This window comes from Sorex araneus, chromosome 11 (genome assembly GCF_027595985.1).
Source record: "Sorex araneus isolate mSorAra2 chromosome 11, mSorAra2.pri, whole genome shotgun sequence".
Classification (NCBI taxonomy): domain Eukaryota; kingdom Metazoa; phylum Chordata; class Mammalia; order Eulipotyphla; family Soricidae; genus Sorex; species Sorex araneus.
In genome coordinates this window covers 30820671-30847564 of record NC_073312.1, presented here as the reverse complement: position 1 = coordinate 30847564, position 26894 = coordinate 30820671, and the positions used below count along the sequence as shown (strand labels likewise).

At 43.3% G+C, this 26894-nt stretch overlaps 1 protein-coding gene across 50 annotated transcripts in view; it reads right to left on the bottom strand.

Moving 5' to 3' along the window:
• SORBS1 (sorbin and SH3 domain containing 1) overlaps positions 1–26894 on the bottom strand; it is a 242969-nt gene that overhangs the window by 146383 nt on the left and 69692 nt on the right. For all 50 annotated transcript variants that reach the window (XM_055119308.1, XM_055119309.1, XM_055119317.1 and 47 more), the window contains exon 2: positions 24883–24971. The gene's annotated coding sequence lies outside the window, so the exon portion shown is untranslated. The remainder of the gene's footprint in view (positions 1–24882; positions 24972–26894) is intronic.

The following is a 26894-nucleotide window of genomic DNA, read 5'->3' as shown; positions in this document are numbered from 1 at the left end:
TCATTCCTCACTCTTCAGTTACTTTCTCATCAGTTCCATTATACAAGTCATAAATTATTACAAGCCAAATGATAAATCCATAAATTCTTACAAGCCAAATGACAAATCTGGCATCGTGTCTGACTTAGACTGAATTTGAGATTTCTGGATTTCTCACTGATTTACAGGGTCATAAAAATCTCAAAGCTCAAACTACTCTTAACAGATCACCACATCTAGCTGGCAGCTCCCAAAAATCACTTGGAGAGCTAGCGGGGTTGTGGAAGTAAAGGTGTTCTCGTGTCTGTAGAGTATATAAACCCTCTCCATGGCAGCTCTTAGAGGTCCTCAAGGAAATATTCGGGTACCTGGTTAGTCTTGGCAGGAAAGCCTTCTTGGTGCTCACTGAAGCCACATTTCACTAACTTCTGTGGCCACAGAACCCTTGTCCATTCCTACCTGTAGGGCACCCACTGACATCCTAGAACAAATTTCTACTGAACAACCTTACAGAGGGAGAGAAGAAAGAAAAACTTTCTTTGGCAGTAAGAGGTTTGGCAGTAAATGGTAGAACTGGTTCTCTCCTCTGACCCCTCATCCTTTTCTCTTCAAACTATACCAGAAGTTCTCTAAATTCTGCTGGCAGCAGAATCTCCAGGAAGGTTGGGGACATAGCAGAGTGCTAAGGTCATCCTGCACTTTCTGAATGGCTCTGTGTGTGTGTGCGCGTGTGCATGTGTGTGCGTGTGTGTCTGTGTACAACTTGTCCTCAGTGATGGTGCTTATGCTTTAAGAACCACTGCACAGGGGGCAAAAAGATAGCTCAAAGGGCTGGTTACATACCTGTCATGCACAGGACCCCAGGTTCAATCCCCGACTTTGCAAAACCTCCTGAGCATCATTAGATATACCCCATGCCCCTTCCATCTTCCAAAAAAAGAACCACTACCAGACCTGGGGTACAGCTCAGTGGTAAAGCACATGCCTTGCATGTGTGAAGCCTCAGGTTTAATCCCTGCACTGGAAAAAGAAGAACAAAAACACAAACACCATCCCACATCCTGTACAGGAGCCAGAGAGAAAAAGTTCAAGGGAGAAGTCAAAGCACACAACAAATCTTTGAAAATACCTAAATGACTGGCAGGGCTCATAACTATCAGTTCAACAAGTTTGGGTATCTCTAACAATGGCTTAGAGTCAAGGAACTACAAAAAACTGGACATTGGGGATTGTGCTAGATCTTAAAGAATGGGAAGGGCTGAGCATGAGAATGAAGAAATGGAAAGAGAATTTTAAGCAGCAACAGTGGCTCCGAGTATCCGAACAACAGACTTGCTTAGCTGGAAGAGACCTAGCCTGCATGTTTTTGGAGAGCATTTTGGTTCTTAGATTTGAATATGGGTGTGACTGCTATTTCAAAAATTCACAATAGAACACTTGGTGCAAAAGAGAATATGTCCTCAAAGAAGTGCTTTGGAGACGCTAGCAAAGTTTCTGCAAAGTTTCTTTCCACCTGGAGCTTTGCTTTCCCTATTCACCCCTTACATTTTGCAACCAAGGAAGCCCCCTCTACCAGTGTAAACCACAGCTGAGCAAAAATGGCCATGAAGCCTACAAAGAGCTTCAAAGTTAATGGGTACACGCATTTTTCAAGTGAACAAAACAATTAAAGCAATCTCCTTACAAGTGTCACTTTCATGGCGCGTTGATGAAATTAAAGTTCTAGAGAACTCCTTTACTCTTCCCTCCTAAACCCTCAACAAAAATTCCTGCAAATATATGGAAAAATCAATTCCATAAGAGCTATTGCAAATTTCCTTAAAGGACTAACCAAGAATGAAAATATCGTTCTCTTTGATCATCTCATGGGTCATTATGACTCAAGTGGCCCCTCATTCCAATCTCACAAAGCTGTTGCTAGCTACAATTTTCAAGCAAATGGCAAAGATGCCCCGTCTCTTAGGCAGAGAAACAGTAAGACTTCCACTTACACACGTGCAGGCATTCACTGAACATTTGGTTAACATATGTAAGGCAGGGTACAAGCATCGGGACTGAGACACAGACTGCCCTCCCAATTACTGCAGACAAAGCAGCCTGGCCAACCCGAAGGCAAGTCAGGGGAGAAGGAACGAAACACACTGGAGTTTCAGGTGGTATGACTATTTCCAGAGGACTGTGGAGGTGATAGATGGAAGTGGGATGGAGGAGAAGGAAGTTCAGAATTGCTGGTGCTTCGTGAGCACCTGCTCTGTGTCAAGTCCTTCAGCTACTCCCTCCTCTAACCAATCCTCTTAAAGTCCTAGGACGTAATTCAATGTCTCCATTTTCAGATGGGGAAGTAACCAGAGCATTGAAAGCGTGATTTGCCCAAAATCAAATAGCAAGAAACACCAACATGAGGATCTTAGCTGATTTATCTGATTCTAAAAATGGTGCTATCTGAGGGCCAAGGTACAGCAGGTAGGGCGCTTAACCAGGCAAATCCTGGCACCCCACATGGTTCCCCAAGGCCTCCAGAAGTGATCTCTGAGTGCAGAGCTAAGAGTAAGCCAGAGCACAGCCAGACGTGACCCAAAAACAAACAAAAGCTGCTCTTCGGTAGAGTAAGGCTTATAAAGGATGTGAGACTGTAACTTCCATCAAGGTCAACTACATCAGGTAAGTAGATTCTCTAGGCTTTTCCAAAGATTTAATTTGCAATCCAAACATGGTGAAATCACTGAATAAATTTTACTCATACACATATACTTAGAAACTATATATTTATCTGAAGGTTAAAATATATGTATTATAGACTCTGGGTTATATATAGGGAGAAATTATAGCACTAGTTACAGTTTGACATTGTTGAACATTACATGCCTGAAGCCCTGACTTTGATTCCCAGCACTGCATGGCCACCATCCAGCAACACCAGGTATGGTCCTGATGACCCCTCAGCACCGCTGGGCCAAATATTGTTGGGAGCAACTTCAGGCACCAATGAAAAAGACATCTCTCCACAAAAATGATCCCTAGTATTATGCCTTTGAAGAAGTGTGCCTTTGAAAGTGGTCCTGAATTTACACCTCCCATGTTCTCCTCCAGGATGTCACACAAAAGTCAAGGAAGTAGGGTGGGGGGAGGAGGAAGAACATGACGTTTCAGTACATTTACAAAGACTTAAGTCACAAACTCCTCAGAGCCTCTCAAAGTCACTGAGATTGGCTCCAAATCATGAGGAGATAAGAACATGGTAGAGTTCAAGTATTTCTACATCATAGAAAGTGATTATTCTAGTCAATACATAACATACCTAACATTGCTTTATAAAGAGTAGTGTTTGCAATCATCACATTCGATTAGATAAATCCTATCTTTGACATGAAGAAACTGAGACAGAGACTATAGCTCAACAATTAATGTCGAAATTTAAACATGGGCCCTTAGGCTACAGAGCCCACACTCATTCTACTGGAATAAACTGCTCGATAGATGTGCATCTATCACACCTGTGATAGATGTGCAAGATTACCATTACATCATGGCTTCAGTAACAAAAGATGGCCTAAATACAATCCACAGGCAAATGTTCATGTGTTATGATGCTGCTGCTCAATGGAAACAACAATTAGAGGTCATAAAGTAGTCCAAAATGTGAGATGGAATGATTTCTTTGATTATAGTTAAAGAAAAAAGCCAAGTTCAAGATACTATGGTTAGTCTAATGTTATTTATGTAGGGAAAATGCACATATTTGCTAAATGCAGAGAAAATCTTCAGCATAGAATACAAGAAAACAAACTGGTACACAGAAATGCTTCTGAAGAGAACCAGGTATCTGGATATAGTAGAAAATTTACTTCAATTTCTTATTTCTAATTTTTAAATTAAAAAATGGTCCTATTTTACCTATATATTAAAAGCAACTGAAAATCCAAAAATTATTTGGAAAAAAAATCACGGTGAATGGTTTTCAACCTAACTTACAGGGGAGAAAGTGAATAAAAGAGAAGTGATCAGAGAATTTGTCTTCCAAAGAATAGTAACAATTCTCTACTCACTGAGTAGAGAGAAGTGAGTAACTTCCTGCAATTTTTCATAGTAGAAACTCTGCAGAGCTTAGAGCTAAAAAAAGAAAACAAAAGCTATTATGCCATCCACTCTCTTCAACTAAGACACTCGTTTTTTAAAAACATAGTGGGCAGTACCGGAGATATGACTGGTAGCGTGTACAAGTCTCAGAGGTTTAAGACCCTGGTTTAAATCTCCCACAGCACCAAAATAATAGAAATAAAAAAAGTAGTGGAAAAACAGGAGAGAATTCCTGCATAGATGTAAGGGACATATTTCAATTTTTGTACATACAAAAATGAATGAGAAGTCCCCCAAGATAAAATAGAGACAGCAGCACAATCAGTGTGTAGTGAACATAAAAACGGGTATGTCTCCTCCATGCCACCACAGAAATGGAGTCTCTCATGTCCTATAAAACATGCGAGGCATCTTGCTTTGCCAAATTTAAATGAGGACTTTATTTTTAAGTTCCTATAATTAGTTCCCATTTGTCTATGAATCAGCCTTTATGAGGCAATAGCATCTAAGCCCCATCAGATGAAACCTGAGGCGACATCATCTCTGTTGATTATTTTAAAAAGAAAGAGAGGGTGCCAAGTTTCCTGCAACACCCAATTCAAACACTGCAATGTGGAGGACAGAATGTCCTGTTGTCCACATTTGAAGATAGGACCATATTTCTAACTAATGCCTCAGGTTCAGCTGACAACAGGAAAAAATTGGATTCCAGAGCTCAAAAGTGGGACTCAAGTACCAAAGCACCTTCCACTGCTCATATAGAATATGAGTTATATGGTAACCTCTTATATGGCAACATATGTTGAAGTGCCCATAATCATGAAAGCAATTTCATCTACAGATTATCTGTCTACATGACAAGAGATTGGCAAACGCAGGTGCTGGAAAGCTATTTTTACAAGGCTTTCATAATTAAGTTTCTCTCTGGCAAGGAAGAGCTTCTATAGCAAATAGAAAGGTGGGGGACTGGAGGAGTGGGGAGCATTACTATGTAGCCTGGGCTTCTGAATGACATGGCTCTTGGAAGAGCCTCTGAATCAGGCTTAGACAGACAATAGAATCCTATGGTCTCCAAAGGGATTTTGGGCAGAGAGTAGGCAATATGCAAGCAGTTAGAATCTGAGTTAGGGGTGTTAAGGGGAATCTGAGTAAGTTCCAGAGACCCAAGAGAAGGGTACAAGCTCCTTGCTGATGTCACAGAGCACAGGGGGATGGAAAATTTGGAGAGGGTGGACAGTAGGTACAGAAGAGGAGATATATTATTCAGCCTAACTAGTATTATATCTATATACATCTATTCACTCTTTCTAGACACCTTTTATCAAAGATAGTATATGCATGTACAGTCCTATGCTCCTGAGAAAGAGGTAGAGGTCACCAACATCTTTGATGGCAAGTACTATGGATGTTGATTCCAGTATTTACAAGTGAGTTTCCTTTGTGCAAACCATTTTAACCCATTTTAGTTAATAGTTAACTAAATATTATTAGCATATCATCCAATCCACCCCACCCCCCCCAACAGAACACCAATAAAAAATAAGGGGCATGGAGACAGTGATGTTTCTCTTTAAACTCACAGAAATGCTTGAAGATCAAAATTAAATTCAGGGCTTCTAAGTATTTAAATTTTAGCAAACATTTATATAACACCATGCGTCAGACATGACATACTGTGCAAGTCTTCTTCTTTTTTTTTTTTTTTTTTTTGTCTTTCTGGGTCACTCTCAGCGATGCTCAGGGGTTACTCCTGGCTTAGCACTCAGGAATTACTCCTGGAGGTGCTCAGAGGGCATAAGAGATGCCGGGATAGAACCCAGGTCGGCCTAGCACAAAGCATTTACCCTACCTGCTGGATCATCGTCCAGCTCCACTTTGTGATTCTTCAACAACTTTCTGATACAAGTACTACTATTATCATCCCTGTTTTACAGATAAGAAAACAAAATGTCAGAGAGGCTCAATAATCTGCTTCATGTTACAGATCCACCATAAATTTGTGGTGGAATTGAACTTGAGCAGTTTGACTCTAGAGCTCATGAGACTAGACACTGCGCAGCCTGTCTGAACACCCTCCCCTTACCCCCGCTACTCCCCCAGTGTCACCAGTGAGGAAGAGGGAGCTCAGGAGTTGGGTTACCTTCCAGCTGAGATCACTAGGCAGCACGTGGCGCCAAGCCAGGACCAGGAACCATGGCCATGAATTAAGTTATTTACACTGCACCTAGCATGCTCTGGCACACTCTTTTGAAAGGTAAGAGTGGGAGGGGGTTGCTTCCTCAGGGAGAAAAAGGCTTTCTAGCCCCACCCCCACCCAGTCCCAGTCCCACATGGCTCCACCCTGCCCCCAAGAACAAGTCTGGAGCCCGCACACAGCAGGTGCCCACTGCAGCAGGAAGCTAATAAGGATAATGATGAGGACAGAAATACTTTCAGTGTTGGGATAGAATTTCAAAAGGGAATGAGACTACCCGATTTGAATGGGGAGAAAGTCCTCCAGGGCAGAATGCTGACAGTGTTCTTCAAAAAGTGTGTACAACAGTTGAGGCCTTTGCCAACAGGTGGAATAGCCCAGGTGCTTAGGTGCTTCATTCAACTCCTCCTACCTTTTCCGCTCCTGGGGTAGCAGGACCAAGCTCATCCTGATTCTCCTAGAACTTTCTGGAAAGTATCATGTCCTTGAAGGACAAGTGTTAGTATGTTAGTGTTACTATGTTAGTGTTAGTATGTTATCAGGACAAGTGTTAGCTGCCCCCCTTTCCCCAACACCCCCAACCCCAGTTCCAGCAAGTTGCCTCACTTTTACCACACAAGTGTTGCTAAGCAGCTGTCCACAGGCAGCTAAGATGACTATGTGAGAATCATCTTAATTAGCACTTCCATTGTTTGTATGCAAATGCACATTCCTAAAGTGGGTTCTCTATAAAGCTTTTTCTAAATCAACAGCCCTCCAGGGTTTTTCTCAGTAAATCCCTTTCCATAGACAGTACAGCGATCCATTTCAATCCTGAGTCTTAATGATCCTGAGTCAGTAATAATGGAGTTAAGAAACTTCTCTTTAGAAGCAAGTCTGGAGTGGAGAAATGTAAGGTACTCCCAGGCGCCAGGATGGAGAGGCTCCTAGCAGCATTCATCCCAAAATAGGAGGAACAACTCAGAGAGATGGGCAGGCTCTCAGGACCAGTTCTAGCAGACAAGTGGGATGGACTGCCCAGCTGCCTGACTTCCCCGCACACAGTCTTCAGCATCAGACCAAAGGAGCTTCTCAGTCTCGCCCTTTACTCCCTTCCCCAAATGTCCAATACCCTGCTTCCAACTCAGGCTGCCAGTTCTCTCTCCTGGCCCATCCCTGGCCATGTCCTTCCTTTGATTCTCTGACCTACAGGAGGGGCAGTGTTGGACCCATGCTTCTGTTCCAAGGGGCCTAGATTCTCCCCGGGAATCCAGCCTTTGCAGAGGCATGGACAGACCGAGCCCTGACCGTCCTGTTCATGATACGGATTCTGAAGACCTGGGTTCTTATGGAATTAGGGTGGGAAGAACAATTGTAGGCAGCCCCCTTGGCTGAATCCAATCCTGTCACCAAGGCAGTCCTGAGCAGTTATCTCAGGCAGCCCAGGGAATCAGTCACAACTTAAAATTAGAGAGAACACAATGGTCAAAGCAAAGTTCTCAGAAGGGCAAATGGAAACAGAAGTTATCTGAGCTTAGGGGAAAAATAATCTCCTGTGGAGCCAAGAAAGCACTGGAAAGTCCTTTAAATGGCTGCAAAGCACTCTTAGCTTCGGAATGCTCTATTTGCATGTCTGGGTGGTGGCAGGAGGCTGGGAGCTAGTGGCAGTGAATAACGGTTAGCAGTCTTTATAGTCTTTATCAGCAGGACAAAGTCCAAAAGGCAAACGTCTGGGATGAGTTAAGACATGTGAGAAATGTGACTATCAGGCGGTAGATGCTGTTTCATTCTTCCATTTTTTTTAAAGCTATAATCAAGGAGGAAATCACTGGACAGAGCTACTGGGGAAAGAGGTGCGAATGTGAAAGGTCAGTGGAGGAGCCTTGCTTGTCTGTTTCCATTTCCTCCATTGGAAAGGAAACTCTTCCCGCTGGAAAAGGCCAGTCAGCTAGCTGAGAGGGAACTGGCTCAGGAGGCAGGAGTGGGGATGGGGAGGAGTAGCATTGCCTCGGTGGTCTCAGACTTCCATTGAGTGCGACCACAACAGGTGTCTCAGACGGCTCACAGTCAGAAATGCTGCAGCAACCTCAAAGGAAGGAGGAGTGCTGGAAAGGGGTGGGGGAGGCGGTGCATCAAGAAGCTCAACATCAATAGGCAGAAAATTTCTACTCTGTGGTATGCAATGATTTGAAGATGGGAGAAAAAAAAAGTGGTGATTACCAAGAACTGACCCAGGTTCGCTCTAATCAGGGAGGCAATGAACAAGTTCCTTTTGGTGAGTAGATTAGAGTGTTCAGAGAATTGCAATGCACGGGAGCCAGACTTCAATGGGGTTGCCATGATTCTCTTGTGAATATGACCAAAGAAACACAGAAAACTGGGAGACAACAGAGATGACTGAACCATGGCTGGAGAGACAATTCAGGGAGACAGATCATTTGCCTTGCATGGGGTCCACCCAGGTGCGATCTCTGGCATCCCATATGGTCCACAAGTCCACCAGCAATAAAGAGTAAACCCTGAGCATCGCTAGGTGTGGGCCGAAAAAACAAACCAACAAAAAGAGAAGATTGAACCACCAGACCACAAGTACATGAGCTTTAGCCCCATCCTGTTTTCTGTCCACCTCAGTCAACAACTTGTGGGCAGGGTCCACAACCAGAAAGATGACAAATGCTCCGTGTGTGAAGTTCCTCCCAGGTTATAAGAGGAATCATTTCTAACAAGATGACACAAAAGATAAAGACAGGTCAAGTCACACATTGCTGGAGGAAACTCAGGAGTGGGGTGCACTTTGGTTGTCCTATGTGCCACAAAGAGCCCAGAGTGGTTACTGAAGAGAGAGATTGGGGCTTAGCTGCATTATGGTCCTTATGCCAACCCTCAGAGAGCTTCCAGGTAGGACTCCAACACAACTCTGGGCCTCCCCTTCTCTCCAAAGAGCCTCTTCTAATGCTCTCATTCATAACTGCAGTGCTCTGATGCCAAATAGAAAAATCACACACAACTGGAGGAGAGGCTAGGAGAGGTCAATGCCTTTCAAGTCCCGGCCCAGCAACAAGAGGGCAGACACTTTGGAATACACCTTTGGTCAATATCTGCTATCGCCAAGACTGTTGCTGAAAGATGGTCCTTCTCACTGCTTCATCAGCAGAGGGGAGAAGGCAGATGGAATAGAGAAGGGATCACTAAGAAAATGATGGCTGGAGGAACCAGTTGGGATGGGAGATGCATGCCAAAGGTAGATAATGGACCAAACATGATGACCTCTCAGTGTCTGTGTTGCAAGCTATAATGCCCAAAAGGAGAGAGAGAGAATGGGGAATATTGTCTGCCATAGAGGCAGGGGGAGAGTGGGAAAGGGGGGGGATACCCGGGTTATTGGTGGTGGGGAATGTGCACTGGTGGAGGGATGGGTGTTTGATCATTGTGAGATTGTAACCCAAACATGAAAGCTTGTAACTATCTCACAGTGATGCAATAAAATTGAAAAAAAAAAGAAAGAAAGAAAGAAAGAAAGAAAGAAAGAAAGAAAGAAAGAAAGAAAGAAAGAAAGGAAGGAAGGAAGGAAGGAAGGAAGGAAGGAAGGAAGGAAGGAAGGAAGAAAGAAAGAAAGAAAGAAAGAAAGAAAGAAAGAAAGAAAGAAAGAAAGAAAGAAAGAAAGAAAGAAAGAAAGAAAGAAAGAAAGAAAGAAAGAAAGAAAGAAAGAAAGAAAGAAAGAAAGAAAGAAAGAAAGAAAGAAAGATGGTCCTTCTCAAAGCTGGTCCACAAAACTGCCAGTGAGGTAGCTCAAAAAATATTTCAATTTGCTGATGGCCTTCTCACCCAGTGGCCTGTAGCCGACTAGCCAAAAGCCATGAAAGGAAAATGCCTGGCTGGAATGCCTCCTTAGCACATCAAACAAGCGTCTTTACAGTTATTTTTTTCCAAGGAAGGGGACGTCCCTGGAGGAAATAAGTAGATGCCAAGGAAGAGAATATAGCCAAATCAAAATACTTTCTGACATCGTCCAACTCCGTGGCTGATATACTCCCACTCCCAATTCAATTGCTAGATCTTAAGACCAGTCCATGGAGAAATAGAAGCCGGCTGCCACTTGACTGAGAGCCAAGAGAGTCCAAAGTAGCGTCAGAAACCCCTGAGACCAAAAGAAATAAAAAGAAAAAAAACCCGGGGATTTTCCAAGCTACAGAATTTCTAAGGTAAAGGAGAGCTTGAATGATAATGAATTTTTCCTTTTGGGAGAACACAGTAGTGCTAAAGGAAAGGAGTGTTGGGAGAACTCCCAAAAGCAATGAAAAAAATCAGAAGCCCCTGGTGTGAAGGCATTTTTTTACCACAGGCTAGATGGTTAGTTTAAACAGAACTCCAGTGATTCAAACCTGTCGTCCCTACACCCAGAGCAGAGAGCCAACAGTCCACTGGCAACTGGAATCAGCCTCACAAAACTGCATCATCCCTGAACAAAGAGGGAGGGAACCAGGCACTCTCTCTCAGGCTGTAATTCCGACGCTAAAGAGAACATTCTGGATGTTGCACACTGTACAGAAACTCGAGACAAGATTTATAGATGGAAAACATGCAGACCATTTCAGACACCCCACTTATTTCCCATAATCCAAGCATGGGTCTGGAGCCCCCACAAGTTCATCCCTTTCCTTTTCACACACACACACACAAAAAGCTGGCTGAGAAAGTCTCTGGTTTCATAGAGCATGGCTGAGAAAGTCTCCGCTTTCTCTCTCCAGAGATTCCCCTCTCCCGGAGCTCTCCTACCCGATACTTGCTCCAAAAAGGAAACTTCATCATGCGATACCCGACTTCCGCCTGCTACATCCAGGACACTGGGAGCCGGGCACAGCAATGACAACAGCCAGAGAGAGGCCAGGCCGAGGCAAAAAGCAGTGCCTGTCCGCCTGAAAATTCAACCTCTGAATCTGTAATTCCTCTATTTACTTAGAAACGGTTGCTGATGCTTCTCCCAACCCCAGATAAACGGGACAAACCCGGAAAGGGAAGGGGAAGCCGTGAGGTCAGGGCTGTCGTAAACCTGGCACCACACACAGGAAAAGCTCCTTGTGTTGTCAGGACACTGTTTTCCTCACAGAGATAACATGCCTCTGGGAAGGGTGAGTGGCACTGGGCTGCACGAAGCAGAGGCAAGAGGCCCTGCCGCCTTTGAGCACTCAAAAGTCATCTTCACACACATCTGGAGATGGCCAGGATGGGGTGGGAACAACAAGGCATTTGGAGCCTGGGAGGTGAGTCCTCACTCTGGCTTGAGCAAGCTGTTATCTCCGGGGAGGCACTCAACTTCTCTGAGTTCTGACTCCCCGGGAATGAGAAAATGTGTGAGCCGGGCTGGCTGATCTCCTCCACTGTCATGCCACAAAGAATGCAAGCAAATCCATGCTTGCATGTCCCGAACACCCTCTGCATCATGTTAGGAGTGCTGCAGGTTCTAGAACAGTCTTGCACATAAGGAACCTTCCAGTCTGTACACAGCAGCTGCCTAGGGTCCAGCCAAAGAGACAGAGAATACAGACAGGAATCAGACGCGGCTTCCCAGAAGGGACAATCGGGCCAGAGCTCGGAGGTAATAAGGCCACAGGCAAGGACAAATAAATTAAATGCACAAAGGCACACAAGAACCATGTGACATAGCACATGCGGTGGGAGAGGTCCAGAGATAAAAGCCTATAAGCCATGCTGAGAACTATACTGCCCAGCACGCTTGGGCAGCTCGATTTCCCTGCCATTCCACTCACCACCTCTCTATATAGCTACCATGCTCGGGGCAGCTCACCCCCACACTAGCCACCAAACAGCTGGCCACCTCCTGCCCCCAGCCTCTCCTTTTGTCCCTGAGTCACCACCAGACCACACCTGCTGTACTTAAAGACTTCCTCTCTCTGGGACCTGTGGGCCTCACTTTCACCTCTTGCTCAGCCCCTAGTGCCCAGCCCATGGCAGCTGTTCCAAATAGTTTCCATCTTCCTCAGAGCTACAGTCACATCCCACCCACCCGACTCATGCTTGGATGATCCCCACCTCCTCTGTCCCTGGCAACGACTGTCCCAGCACAACCCCTGTAGTAACCCTTCGTGCCCACCTGTCCCAAGTTCCTTCCGAAACACAAAAGCCAAGCTCTAACCATGACTGCTGCCCACAGGATGAAAAATACAAAGACTCATTCACGAGAGAGAAAGCAACGCCGACTGTTACCCATGCATTTGATTAGGCTACGAAAGCAGCGCACTTAAAGGGAATAAGGTATAGGGATGCATTCCAACCTGCCAAGAGGCATAACATAAATATTACTGCTGAGACTCTTGGCTGAATAAACGAATGAACAAATCAATGACTGTAATGTCGAAGAAGCAGTCTCTGGTATGTGAACCAAGAATGCAGCCTAGAATTATGCCAAGAGGGCCAGAGAAATGGTTCAAAGGCTGGGCACATGCTTTGCATATGAGGGGCCTAGGTATGATTGCTGGCACCGCATGGTATTCTGAGCATCGCTGAGAGCAACCCAAATACCACCATGTGGGATCCAAAACCAAAAGCAAAAAATTCTGCCAGTAAGACTCTGACTAACACAATGGCAACGCTCCTTAAGCCTGCCTCGTTTCCTGCTTTGCCCATACAAATTCAATCAATCTAGAGCTGATTCAAGCAGCACTAAATCACTTTAGTGCCATTTATTTTTGAAATAAAATTTCTTAGAACACTATTTAACATAAAAATACATCCTCATTAGGCTTAGTATCTAGACATGTCTTTCCCTTCCCTTTCACTGTTGTCCCTGCCATGGCCAGTGATTGACTCACACGTGGCTGCAATGCACCACTGGTTGCACTATTGGGGCACCAGGAAACACAAAGGTCATGCAAACAATTGCCCACGTGATGAGGGGTAGTACTGGGCATCAAACTCAGGGCCTCACACATGGAAGCCCTTATTGCTGAGCCACATCCTGGACCCTGTCAGATGTCTCATGCACATTTTTTTTCCACACTCCAAATGCCATTTAAGCTCTCAGATGACCCCTGGTATAGTCCCGCTGCAAAACACACTTCACAATCTCCATGGCACCATCCTGCATGGAGCACGTTCTATAACGCATACTGCTCACTCTGCTAACACCTTACTTTCTGACTCTCCTTATTCTGGTCAACAATTCTGACTCATGGGGCCTCAGAAACAGTACACTGGTCAGGGCACTTGCCTTGTAAACTGCCAATTCAGGTTTGATCCTCCACAATCCATATGGTCAACAAGCCTGCCAGGACTGATTCTTGAGTGCACAGCCAGAAATAACTCCTGAGTACCACTGAGTGTAACCCAAAAACAAAAGAAGAAGAAAGAAGGAGGAGGAGAAGGAGGAGGAGGAGGAGGAGGAGGAGGAGAAGAAGAAGAAGAAGAAGGAGGAGGAGGAGGAGGAGAAAGGAAGAAAGGAGAAGGAAGAGGAGGGGGAGAAAGGAAGAAAGGAAGAGGAGGGGGAGGAAGGAAGAAAGGAAGAGGAGGGGGAGGAAGAGAAAGGAAAGAAAGACGATAGGGAGGAAGAGGAGAGGGAGGAGGAGGAAAGAGAGAAAAAGAAAGAAAGAAAGGAAGGAAGGAAGGAAGGAAGGAAGGAAGGAAGGAAGGAAGGAAGGAAGGAAGGAAGGAAGGAAGGAAGGAAGGAAGGAAGGAAGGAAGGAAGGAAGGAAGGAAGGAAGAGAGGGGGCTGGAGTGATAGCATAGCGGGTAGGGCATTTGCCTTGCACGCGGCCGACCCCGGTTCAAATCCCAGCATCCCATATGGTCCCCTGAGCACGGCCAGGAGTAATTCCTGAGTGCTAGAGCCAGGAGTAACCCCTGTGCATCACCAGGTGTGACCCAAAAAAAAAATAAAGAAGGAGAAACAAGAGAGAAAAAGAAAGAAGAAAGAGAAAAAGGAAAAGAAGAGAGAAGGAAGGAAGGGAGGGAGGGAGGGAGGGAGGGAGAGAGGGAGGGAGGGAGGGAGGGAGGGAGGGAGGGAGGGAGGGAGGGAGGAGGGAAGGAGGGAAGGAAGGAAGGAAGGAAGGAAGGAAGGAAGGAAGGAAGGAAGGAAGGAAGGAAGGAAGGAAGGAAGGAAGGAAGGAAGGAAGGAGGGAGGGAGGGAGGGAGGGAGGGAGGGAGGGAGGAAGGAAGGAAGGAAGGAAGGAAGGAAGGAAGGAAGGAAGGAAGGAAGGAAGGAAGGAAGGAAGGAAGGAAGGAAGGAAGGAAGGAAGGAAGGAAGGAAGGAAGGAATTTCTGACTCATGAGGGCCAAGAGAGTATGCAGCCTGTGTCAGACCTGGCACAAGAAAAGGGGAAAAAAACTTTCACCCTGAAGTTGGCCTGTGGCTACTGGGAGCACCCATTTTTCAAGCTGATGAAATATCCAGAAGGTAGAAATCTGTCTGCTGAGTTTTACCATCTGCCAAACGAACCAAGAGAGCTCTCTCCCTGAGCTACAAGTTCAAGGTCACACATGAGCTCATGAGTGCAATACTCATGACACTTGGTTTTTCTATACTGATTACAGGGAAGCGTGAGGATGAACGAAGACCCCAAGCTCCCTTGTCCATGGAACTCTGCTCTTCTCAGCCCCCATGACCTGCAATGTGACCAGAACTCCTAAGTTTCCCACCAGGCACACCCAGTATTCAGTGTGGCCTGCCTGTGACAGACAGGCAGAATACTGTTTTGACAACAGGAATTCTCAAGTGGAATCTCATTTTATACAAGTAAATAAAGCCCAGGGAGGGCAAGTGGCTGCAGCATTGGCAAAGCAGGACCTGAAGGTGGCCATGGTGAGGTTGTCTAACCAACACAGCCAAGCATCTATGATAAGCTTCCAGCCTAAAACCGAGAGTTAAAAGTACAGTCTGGAAGCTCCATGCCTCAGAATATGAATCTTGTGAAGATGAGGTCATGAGTTCAATCCCCGGCACTTTCACGTGTACCAGGTGTGACCCTGTCAGCTCTGCCACTTGAGCCTGGTCACTCTGCCATCTGTAATCTTCAGCGATGTAAATGATTTCCAGCTGCACCACAGCCAGATGAGTGCAAGCACTATGAAAAGTAGTGCAACACCCCCAGTGAGCACTGTGACAAAAAGTGTGTGAGCAGCCAGGCCTGGAATGTATGTGCACTGGAGAACACAGCTCAAAAGCAAAGCGTCTGGTAAGCACAGGGACATCGGGAGGAGTGTAACCCCAAGCAAGGAGCACAGTGAAAACTTCACAAGCACCAAGTCAGGTGTGATCCTCAGTCTTCATAACATCATCAACAGGAAAGAGATGTGGGAGTATTTATATTTTATTTAGGGGGGCCACTTCAGCAGTTATCAGGCCTTATTTCTGGCTTTGTGCTAAGGGATTGCTCCTGGTGAGGTTAGGGGACCATATGGGATGCCAGGGATCAAACTTGGGTCAGCTGCATGCAAGGCAAGTGCCCTACCTAATGTACCATCTCTCCAGCCACTGGGGTGGGGGGATTTCTTTTTTTAATAACAAGCTAAAAATGAAAAAGGATAAGGATGCTATCTCTACCCTGACTAGTATTTTGTTTTCAGAACTGTTTTTCAGAGGAGGGTTTTCAGAGAAAGGGACATTATTAGAAGAAATAGAAACTGCTGATCACAATAGTTTATTAAAAGGAAATGACTTAGATAAAATCCACAAGATTAGCAAAGGTTTTGGTTGGCTATTTCTTTCTTTCCTTTTTTTTTTTTTTTTTTGCTTTATCTGGTTGATGTGAAGCCTTTTCCTGTAAAGCTACTGGATACTTTGGAAGGGACCAGGGTCTAAGAGCTTGTTGAGCTTGTTTTTCTGTTTCATTAAAATATGAACTTCTGTGGTCCCATTTTGGTCTACTAATTGTAAGAAGAAAAAAGACTTCTTATTTTCCCATTTGAATTCCTTTGATTTCTTTGTCTTGCTGATTGCTGTTTATAGGACTTCTAATACTATACTGAGCAGCAGAACAATTTCCCTGATAAACAATTATGCAAAAGTCCTAAAAAAGATGTTAGCTAACCGAATCCAACAGCATATCAAAAAGATCATATGCCATGATTAAGAAGGATTCATCCCAGAGATGCAAGGATGGTTCAACATATGTAAATCAATTAATATGATAGACCACATCAATAAAAGGAAAGATAACAATCATATGATCATATCAATCGATGCCGAGTGATGCTTCAAGGGTCAAGAGTAATCTGGGCATCCTACTTTTGAATTGATGCTTTTGACAAAATCTAACACCCACTCATGACTAAAACCCTCAACAAAATAAGGGTAGAAGAACCTTCCTCAAAAATAGTGATGGCCATCTATAACAAACCCACAGCCAGTATCATTCTCAATGGTGAAAAGCTGAAAGCATTCCCTGAGATCAGAAACAAAGGTGTTCACTGTCTCCATTATTCAATATAGCAATTTCCTGCAATGTGGATAGAACTAAAAATTATCATATGAAGTGAAGTGAGTCAGAAGAACAAACATCAGATGACTTCAGTTATCTGTGGCATATAGAAGAACAAGAGGGAATGCATAGTTTCAAAAGGAGGATAACCAGAATACCTTGACCCTTGATCAGATAAATAAAAGACAGGAAAGGAAAGAAACTGGATGTTTGGTGGGGGATGGAAGGGAGGTAAGAGTTGCTTTGAGCTTGTTGGTGGTATAGAGGTATAGTATAGGTATATATAAGTACATGTGTGGTATTTGTATAGATGCTTGCCTTGTTTATGGTATACCCAGGTATAATCCCTGGCAACCTACAGAGATCCCCCAAGCACTGCCAGGAGTGATCCCTGAGCACAGAGTCAACAGTAAGGCCCAAGTAGCCACTGAATATGGCTCCCAAACCAAAACCAAAACAAGGAGGTAGGTTGGGGGAAGCTGGGGATATTGGTGGAGGGAAGTAGACACAGGTGATAGGAATGGGGCTGGAACATTGTACTCCTGAAACTCAACTATGAACAACTATGTAAATCATAGTGCCTTAATATTTAATAAAAATATGAAATTTAAAAATTAAATAAAAATAAGAGGAAAGACTAAGAAATGTTCTGCTCCTTCAAGTTCAGCAGTTCAGTTAAATTTAAAAAGAAAAAATCAAATACTTAGAAGCAAATATAATTTGTAGATTTGTATAAATGTCCCCAGCATAATCACTTTATGAGCAAACCACATTATACAGAGTACATGTTTTAAAACTAATATAATAATTTGGTATTTGTAAAGTACACAAAACATTTTATTATGGTTTTCTTGTCTTTTCCTCTTATTTAAAAATGTACAAATCTCTTCCAGGGGGGTGGGGGGAAACACTTGTTTTGCTTATTCCACTCCCTCAACTACTAGTCAATCATGTTTTGCTTAGTTTCCATTTTAAAAAGTGATAGTTCAAGGTCTCCTGATTTTCCTGGGTAAGATTTTTAAATGGAAACTGTATGTCTAGCATTACTAAATAAAAAGCCTGACAGGTCAGACAGGCAACCAATGGGAATACTCTGTGACTGCAGGGAACTGGGCTCACGTGCCCAGAGAGTGGACAGCTGCAGTTCCAGCCAGCCCATTCTATTGAAAGCAAGAATAGGGTCGATGCTGCTAGATATTCTGCCAACAGTAACTAGAGATCAAATTCTGTGATGTTTTGTTTTTTTTAAATACTGACCACTTTACAAGTTTTTTTAAACACCAGGGTTTGGTGGGCAGCCAATTTGCAAGCCGCCACACAGAACCAACAGGTTATAAATGTGATTAACCCAAGAGCAAATGCAACATCTAGAAAACACAAATTTGGTTAGAAAATGAAGGTTGGTTTCTCTGTAACTATTTTTAAAGCTGCATGCTCCTTTAATCACCTTTTCTTGGCCAGAAAATGAGGGAATGAGAGAAGGGAAAATAAATGAACTTGAGGGAAAGGGGGGAAAAAAAAGACTAAATTAGCCCTTAGAAAATGAAAAGGGTAAGGGTGTCGCTACTTCCTTTAAAAAGTCTTTTTTTTATTAAATCACCATGAGATAGAGCATACAAAATTGTTCATGATTGTGTTTCAGTCATACAACACCCATCCCTCAACCAATGTAATTTCACAGCACCAGAATCCCCCGTTTCCCTCCCACCCCTTTAAGCCACTCCCCACCCTAGGCTACATCTATGGCAGAATCCTCTCTTCTCTCTTTCTCTCTCTCTTATCTTAGGCAGTATGGTTTGCAATACAGGTGCTGAAAGCTTATCATCTATATGCCTTTACCTTCTTTCAACACTCAGTTCTTGTACAGAATAATCATTTCCGATGGACCTTCCTCTATCTAAACTACTCCATCTCCCACACCATTGACCAAACATTGACTAGTCCTTCTGGCCCATTTTCCCTGGGCTTAGATATTAATTCCATACTGTTAAAAGTCTTTTTTAACAACAGCACTTCATAGAAGAGAAAGTCTAGCTTTTGGGTCCAGGTAGAGACAATTACAAAAACTGTTATATTTGGTTGCAGTTAGGCTTCCTAGAATATAGCTATCTATGTTCCCTAATGCCATCCTAAGGCCTGCCCTTCCATCAAAGCTCTTCAGACACTATCTGTCATTTATAATGATGGGGCCAGAGTTTGTGTGACTAGAACAGGGTGGGGAGGGGGGAGAGGAAGAGAGGAAAGGGGAAGAGAGACAGGGGGAGTATCACCTCCTGAAAATGGAAAAGTAGTAGAGATGTGATCTGAGGATATAGTTCAAGTGGTAGCTTGAACTCCTGGGGTAAGGCCTTGAGTTTGATCCCCAGAACGGCACAGCCCCGCCTCCTATGTGCCACCTAGTGTAGCCCTGGTGGCCTCCAGCACTGTTGGCCAAGACACTAACTAGGCAGCCTGAGCTCTGGAGCTCTCCCAGGAGTCTCCTGGGCAGGAAGCCCTGCTGGGTGTGTCTCCTAGGAAAAAAAGTATATCTGCAAATTGTGTAGGTATGGCTACACCTTGGAGAGATCCTTGGTCCCTCTTTCCCAAACCTAAAGAACCAACAGAGTCAATGGGGCAAGTTCAAAACATAAATAATGCATTGTTTCAAGGGTACCCTCCAAGAACCATTTTTATTTAATCACTAGTGTAATCAGCAGACCAGAGAAAATCTCTTTAAATGAGGAAACCACAGTGAGTTGCCATTATGTGGTAAGGAGACGGCAGGAGAGGGCACTGCTGGGAGGTGGGGATTAGATCGTACCTTTCTGACAAAAATCAGTCAGTGGAGCTGATAGTTTTGACCCAGATAATAGAATAATTTCTCCCCAGATAATTCAGCAATTGCTGGAGATGATGTTGAGCATCTTATTTCAATGAAAATCCCCAGTAAGATCTAATATCTATTTCCCCAAATGGGGAACGGGGGACTCGGGTGTTTATGTATTTCACTATCTGTAATCACTACTAGATGGAAAGGGAGAAAATATCTTGTTTTTACATATGGCTAGCAAATGTGATTAACTTCCTGTTTAAAAAGTCCAAAATCAACTGCATAAACGTCTCATAGAAACAGTAACACCTAGAAAGGCCAAGGCAAAATGAATATTGTATCTCTGTAGGAAACAATATTTTTTTTTTGCAGGAAAGTGGCCTTAGTAACACAAGCCAACATGGCAGCCCGGGAAGAGAGTTCTAGACAACGGCTCCAGCAGAAGCTACCTCAATACAAATTCCAAAGGACAGTTATCAGTAACACTCATCTTAGACACTGAATACCAAGATTCTCAGAAAAATGGCAACTTGAAGCAAATTCTTTTCTGATCACTTCTCAACAATAGTTGAGATTTTTAAGACAAAGAAAATGAGTTTGGGTTGTTCTTTAATTTGTCTTAAATTCGAAACTATAAACTATAATGGATTGTGAATTACATATCCTGTTCACAATGCAATAAGACTTTGCACTAAAGGTTGACAGGAAACTGTCCAGTTGAGATGGCCATAATTTGTAGCTCAATCCAATGCAGTAACACTTCACTTCAAATCCTTATTTGTCTGAAGCAGAAATAAAATATGGATCATATATTTTGTGATCTATATATCTTAAGTCTTTTCTTTTTGAAAATAGAAGGAACAAAAGAAAGTGCTTGGACTGCCATATCACTAAATATGCAAAACTATGAAAGCAAAGTGAAAGAAACCTATTTCCAAGTTGTTCGTGAACATGGAGCCTCAGAACCAATGAAGACCATGGGTAGGGGGAGAGATAGTGCAACATGACTGACCTGGGTTTGATCCTTGGCACATCATATGGTATCCTGAGCCTGCAAGGAGTGAGCACAGAGCCAGGAGTAAACCCTGAGCATAGGGGAATGTCTATGGGGCCTGGAGATAACATGACTCAAGAGTTTCCCAGCATTTAGACCTCTCCAAGAAACATTTTGAAGAGGTATAAAAGTCTACCCCTAAAATAAAGTCTTGTAACCAACAGGAAGAACTGCATACGGTCCACCAACCTCCCCACCAGCACCACACAACCAGAAGCAAGCCCTGAGCATAGGTGGGTACACTAGCCCCAAAACAGAAGACACTCCCAACCACCACCACTGAGCCACAAGTAGCCCCTGGGTGGTCCCAAAATAAAACAAATACAAATCTTTAGACTCTGACAATAGAATTGAGATTAACAAGTGGGGGATAGGAGAAGAGGAAGAGGCAAGACTAGAAGCAACATAAGAATAGAGGTAGAAAACATCAGTCACTTTGGTTGCAGTGAAGGTACAATAATGATACATTAAAACCATAAAAATTAATATTACTGAGGCCAGGGACATGGTCCAAAGGGCTGGAGCACAAGCTTTGCATTCAGGAGACCTGAGGACCATATCTTGAACCCAGGACCACATTTGGGAGTGACACCTAACCCCTGAGCAGTAAGCCAGTGTCTAAGCAACATTGGATATGGCCAAAACAAAAAAACAAACAAACAAATCAAAAAGAAAACAGTAACACTATTAAAAATATCACTTCAATAATGAAAAACCAGATATATATATTTTTTTTGCTTTTTGGGTCCCATCCAGCAATGCTCAGGGGTCATTCCTGGCTCTGCACTCAGGAATTACCCCTGGCCGTGCTCAGGGGACCATATGGGATGCTGGGAATCGAACCCGGGTCGGCCGCATGCAAGGCAAACGCCCTGCCCTCTGTGATATCACTCCAGCCCCAAAACCAGATATTTTAAAACACCAATATTCTCTATAAGATGTGGCATTGTTGTCGGCCTATTGTGGTGTCACACTTAACTTCACTAAAGAATAAAGAAGCACGACTGAACATAAATGTTTTAAATAGACAAAAAGAGATAAAAGGAAAAATATAAAGAAATTCACCAACTAACTTGAAAATAAAAACCTAAGTTACTCAGTGAAAATAGGTAGGAAGCTCATTGTGTTTCGGAAAATGGATAAATCTAATACACTTAGATCAGCTACATTTAATAGCAGAAGCCCGAAAGAGTGGAACATTCAGAAGTACATTTCTCACAAGTCAGTGGTAGCTAAGGAGTGCGATTGTACCTGAAAGGCATACATCTATTACAATCAACACAGTACATTATTGTGTTTTACAGCCTGGCTCCTTGATCACTCAAAGATAACCTAAACAGCTTCTAAATCAAGGCCCTGCAAACCAAGGTGCTTATCTGGTCTTTTGTAGGACTCACAGCATAGGGCTCTTTATAGAATTTTATCAAATCTTTCATTGCAAAATTAAGTTGATGTTCACTTAATATTTTCCACTTTAAGGTCATTAAACCATTTAATGAGCTTCTAAATGATTAATAATGAAAAAATATGAAAGGTATAGTGAATTAAATCTGATTATAGTGAATTAAACCTCAAAGTCATCAAAATCGATAGAAGGATCTAGAGTCCATGTACAGAATAGTGTCATTCACAGACTATTGGCATTACTATTCACAGACTCTTCTGCTTGCCAGCCAGAGACACAACCATATGCCAACTGCATAAATACAGTTTATAATTCATCCAGCTGACCAGATTTAAAATTAGGCAATTCTAAAACTAATTTCCTTGATTTGGGGGAAACCACAATATTTCATTTTTAAAAAATACAGAAGGCAAGGCTTTATTATTACTTCTATATCATACTGTCTCATTTGAATGATTTATATCTGCATTACATAGATGTGGTACATATTCATTAGCATGTGTCTTAATTTACTTGTTAGTGGGGATTTTATAGGAAAAAACCAGTCTGTTGCCTTCCTTCTTTCTCTATTCATCCCTCCTTTCTCTTCCTAATTGATCTCATTCCAGTCTCTTAGCTTCGAATACCTTCCATGGCCTGATGACTCTCCAAGGTACCATCTGTAGCCCAAATCAACTCTCCAACTCAGCAAGAATATGAAATGGCATCTCAAACTTAATGTCTCCAAAGAATTCCCACCTTCCCTCTTTGTTCCAGTAACCAGAAAATCTTAATAAACAGCAGTGTCATTTACCCAGCTAAAAAACACTGCACTTTTTTTCATTCACACCCCATATCCAACCCAGGAGACAGCATCTTCAAAATATATCCCAAATTTGATCACTTCACATCATTCTAGAATCATCATGCTCAAGGTCAGAGCAATTGTTAAGCAGGTAGGGGCATTTGCCTTGTACACAGCCAACCCAGGTTCAATCCCTGGGATCCCATAGGATCCCCCGAGTACCACCAGGAGTGATTACTTAGTATAGAAGCCAGGCATAATCCCTGAGTATTGGCAAGCATGACCCAAAACCCAAAAAGAAAAAAGACAAAAAAAAATCATGCTAATCTAAGACATGCCCATATTTCTTTCCTAGACCACTAGAAGGTTATACCTCCTATAGGTTATACTGATTCTGCTCTTGCCTCAAAATAGATTATGCACTTGGTAGCAAGAGAAATCATTAAAGCACAAAAAAAGATTGGCTAGTCTGGTCTGTATCAAATTATACTCTGACTTCTCCAATAATAACCAATTATATGTGAAGTAAAATCCAAACCCCTTATCATGGCTATAAGATCTGGCTCCCACCAACCACTGATCTCATTTAGTATTACTCACCATCCCCATAACTACCATCAGCTAGAGGTCTGCCAAAACTGGCTGTCTTCCTGTTCCCTATCATCCCAAGCTTGGCCAACATCAAAGTCTTTCCTTGTGACTTGCTGCTCCTTCTCCCTAAACACCCCCAGATTCCAGGCTCCTTTCAGATCTCTGCACTCATGCATTATGTGTCTGTCTGCTTCTCATGCTCGCCCTCTGTCTCTCCCTCTTTGCTTCCCTCAATTTCTCACATGATCATAGAGTGCTTTTCAAAAAGACCTCCTCTTCCTACCCCTCATTTGTTCTTACAACACTTACAATTACCTGAAACTATGCAGGTATTTACTTAAATTGGAGCTCTGGAGAGGCAGAGGCACAGTCATCTGCCATATGACTATTACTTTATCTCCTAGTTTATCCTCCAGTTCCCAGAGCAATGCCTTAGTGCAAAGCTGGCATTATTTATACATCCTGATGGGATGGGTGGTGTCCACCCCCTACCCGAGTCCATCTGTTTCCTGAGGACTCCCACCACAGAGCTCTTCCTACCAACCAGATGAAACTCCAGCTGAAAGACCCGATGTCCACTGTGTTCCTAGACTATCTGGACGGCCAGTCACTCCCCTCATGCCTGAGTTGAGTTCCCCACCCTGTCATGACTATTTCCCACCCCAATCCCCACCAGTCTTTATGCTTCATGGCTGTCACACCACTGGAATTTGTTTCCTTGAGTCACAAAAGCAACACATGGTGCAATTTGACCAGGCAGTTAGCAAATGAACTAGCTTCTCTCAACAAAACGTGGCTACCATCAAGTGACACAGGCCATCCTGCTTCCCCAGCACCTGGTGCCCCTCCCCTCCAAAGCTCAAGGGGACTTTCAACATCAACACTGTGCCAGCAGGCCTGGGCACAGTCTCAGTTCCACATAGGGAAAGCTGTGCTTAGGGACCTATTTTTGCCTCTTTCAACTGCCACAGAGGCAAGACGTTTTACCTGCGATGATGAGAAATTAAATTTCTTACAAAAAACAGAAAAGCATTTGTTAACTGTACAATTATGTGAACTCAAATAAAAAGATCGTGATTGTGAAATGCAGTTAATCCAGCTTTTTGGGGTTGGGCGGGGGGGACATGCAGCTGCAAATAATAGGGAAAGAAAAGAAAATGCAAATCTACCAAAGAACCACTCTGGAGGCTTCCATAAATATTGAAAACTATGTTTCCAGCACATGTGTGCACATTTTCATTGATCTGCCAGCTTAGAGCTGCCCTGTTCTGTACCTCAGAATCCAGTAGAATTGCCTTAGACGTGCCCAGAGCTTTCACTACAGTGTTCTCACAATCTCTATTAACAGGGCAGGCCTCACCTCATTTTTTGTGTCTGAGGTTCAGAGAGGTCATACAGTTGGTCTAAGACCCCATCGTTAAAGCAGCAGAAATCAAGCAAATACCAGAACTCAGATGTGCCTTGGCCCAACGCATGACACTTCCTCCTATAACTGAAAGGACCCTGGGAACTGGGAGATAAACTGGGAAATAAGGTGATAGTCATATGGCAAAAAAAAAAAAAACCCATGTACTCACCAGTAGTTCAGGGTGGTGGAAAGCAGCATTGGTCCTGGAGCTCTGGACAGAGGGATGACTTCCCCAGCTTTTCCGATAATTGCCCAGTCCTGTGAAGACCAAGAGACAAAACACCTGGTATGAATCAGCACCATGCACCCATTCCCCAAGGGGGCATTCAAACATGGATGCCAGGAACCCTATCTAGGCTCCAAGCCCTCATATGCGCCTCTTCTGTCCACAATCCCTTTCTCCCCTAACATCCCCAAACACGTAGAACAAGAATCTTCCGTTTCATCAGCTGAAAACAGTTCCCATTAGAAGTAATAGATCTTGCAACAAATGAAGCTTTTAGAGATCATCTTTAAGAGGAATCACAAACTGAAGTGTCCAGTGGATCATCTTTAATCTGTAGGCATACTATACTGATTTGCAGAGTAAATTTATAAAACATCACCCAAAATATGAAAAATCAGAGATGTCACATAAAAACCCAGGGCCACCATTCCATCTGGCTCAAGCCAGGGAAGAACCATACAAGCACTGTGGTACAGACATCTTTCCCTCTACCAGTGAGTGTAGCGAAAGTGGGAAATCAAAAGAAAACGAGGTCATACTCCAAGGAAAATTGAGTAAATACAGCAACTTCAGTAGCCCACAACTCACATTGATAAGATGCCTGCAGCCTCTGAACAGTTACCACACTCCCAATTACAAATATAAGCAGAAAACCAACTTGGCTGCTCTCATAGTTAGACACAGAGCTCATTCTAGAACTTAGGAGTCTGACTGGCCATCCAAGACTCCCCCTATCCCAATACACAGCCGTCTCCTCTATGAGGCAAAAAATACATATACATACACAGCTTTGAAAGAAAAAAACTCAAGAAAATAGAGGAGACATATCCCACTCAATTTGTAATGAAATACCTGTACCCTGATTTATCAAAGAATATGAGAAAGAATTATATTCTGAGTATTTGTTTCTTAATGTGAAGTTTTCAATAATTTTGTGGCTTTAAGTACAAAATAACTACTCTCACAATGCATCTACCACTTCCAACGTGCCAGATTAATGTCTAAACTATTCTTTGTGCTACAAAAGTTCCTTTTACTAAGCATCTTGAATGCAAGGCTATAAATTTCCATGCAAGGTACTAGCATTTGTGTAATAAATGAATAGTGTTCAACAAAGAAGATATTTGTGGGAGTTATTTATATCATCCCCTAAAAGAATGTATTGATTCACTCACTCAGATATTTACTGAACCCTACTACATGCCAGGCAGTGTGTGAGGTAATAGAGACATAAAAATAAACAAGACCTACTTCTGTTTGAGTAAAAGACAGATCCAAATACTCAAAATGAATTTAAAAACAATGAGCAACTGTAAAGACTGGGTGGGCAGAACTGGGCAGGCAACAGTTAGAACCTAATAAGTATACAAGCCATAAACAGGATGTTCTGGAGAAAATGTCCCAAAATAATTGACTATCCAGGTTCTCCTTTTCTCTGAGGATAAGAAAGGTCTGAGTCACCAGCCCTAAAGGCAGGGGGGCAATATCCCTAAAGACAGAACTTTGGAGGGAAAATAGGAGAGGAGAGAAGAATGGAGAGGAGAAGAAAAAAAGAAAAGGAAAAGAACAAAACCTTGATTAGACTAAGTATAAAAAAATATAAACGTCGCAGGGGAAGGGTGCAATGATGTGTGTGGTGTGTTGTGTTGTTCGTGGGCTCTTGGGGCGCCCCCCTTCTCTCTCTCTTTCCGCTCACGTTTGGTGCTCTTGAGCCGTTGTATATGGAAGGGATCGGGATGGCTCCTCCTTGTGCTCTGCTTCTGTGTGTGCCGCTGTGTTCTCTTCTGTCTGTCTCTCTATCTCTGTGTCTGTCTCTGTAGTCTCTCCTCTGGTCTCTTCCGACTTCTCTCTGCTTCTATGTCTTCCCTCTTGCTTCTGTGTCTTCTCCTGTGTCTTCTGTCCTGCCTCTGTGTCTTCTCTCCACTTCTGTCCCTTCTCCTTGCTTCTGTCTTACC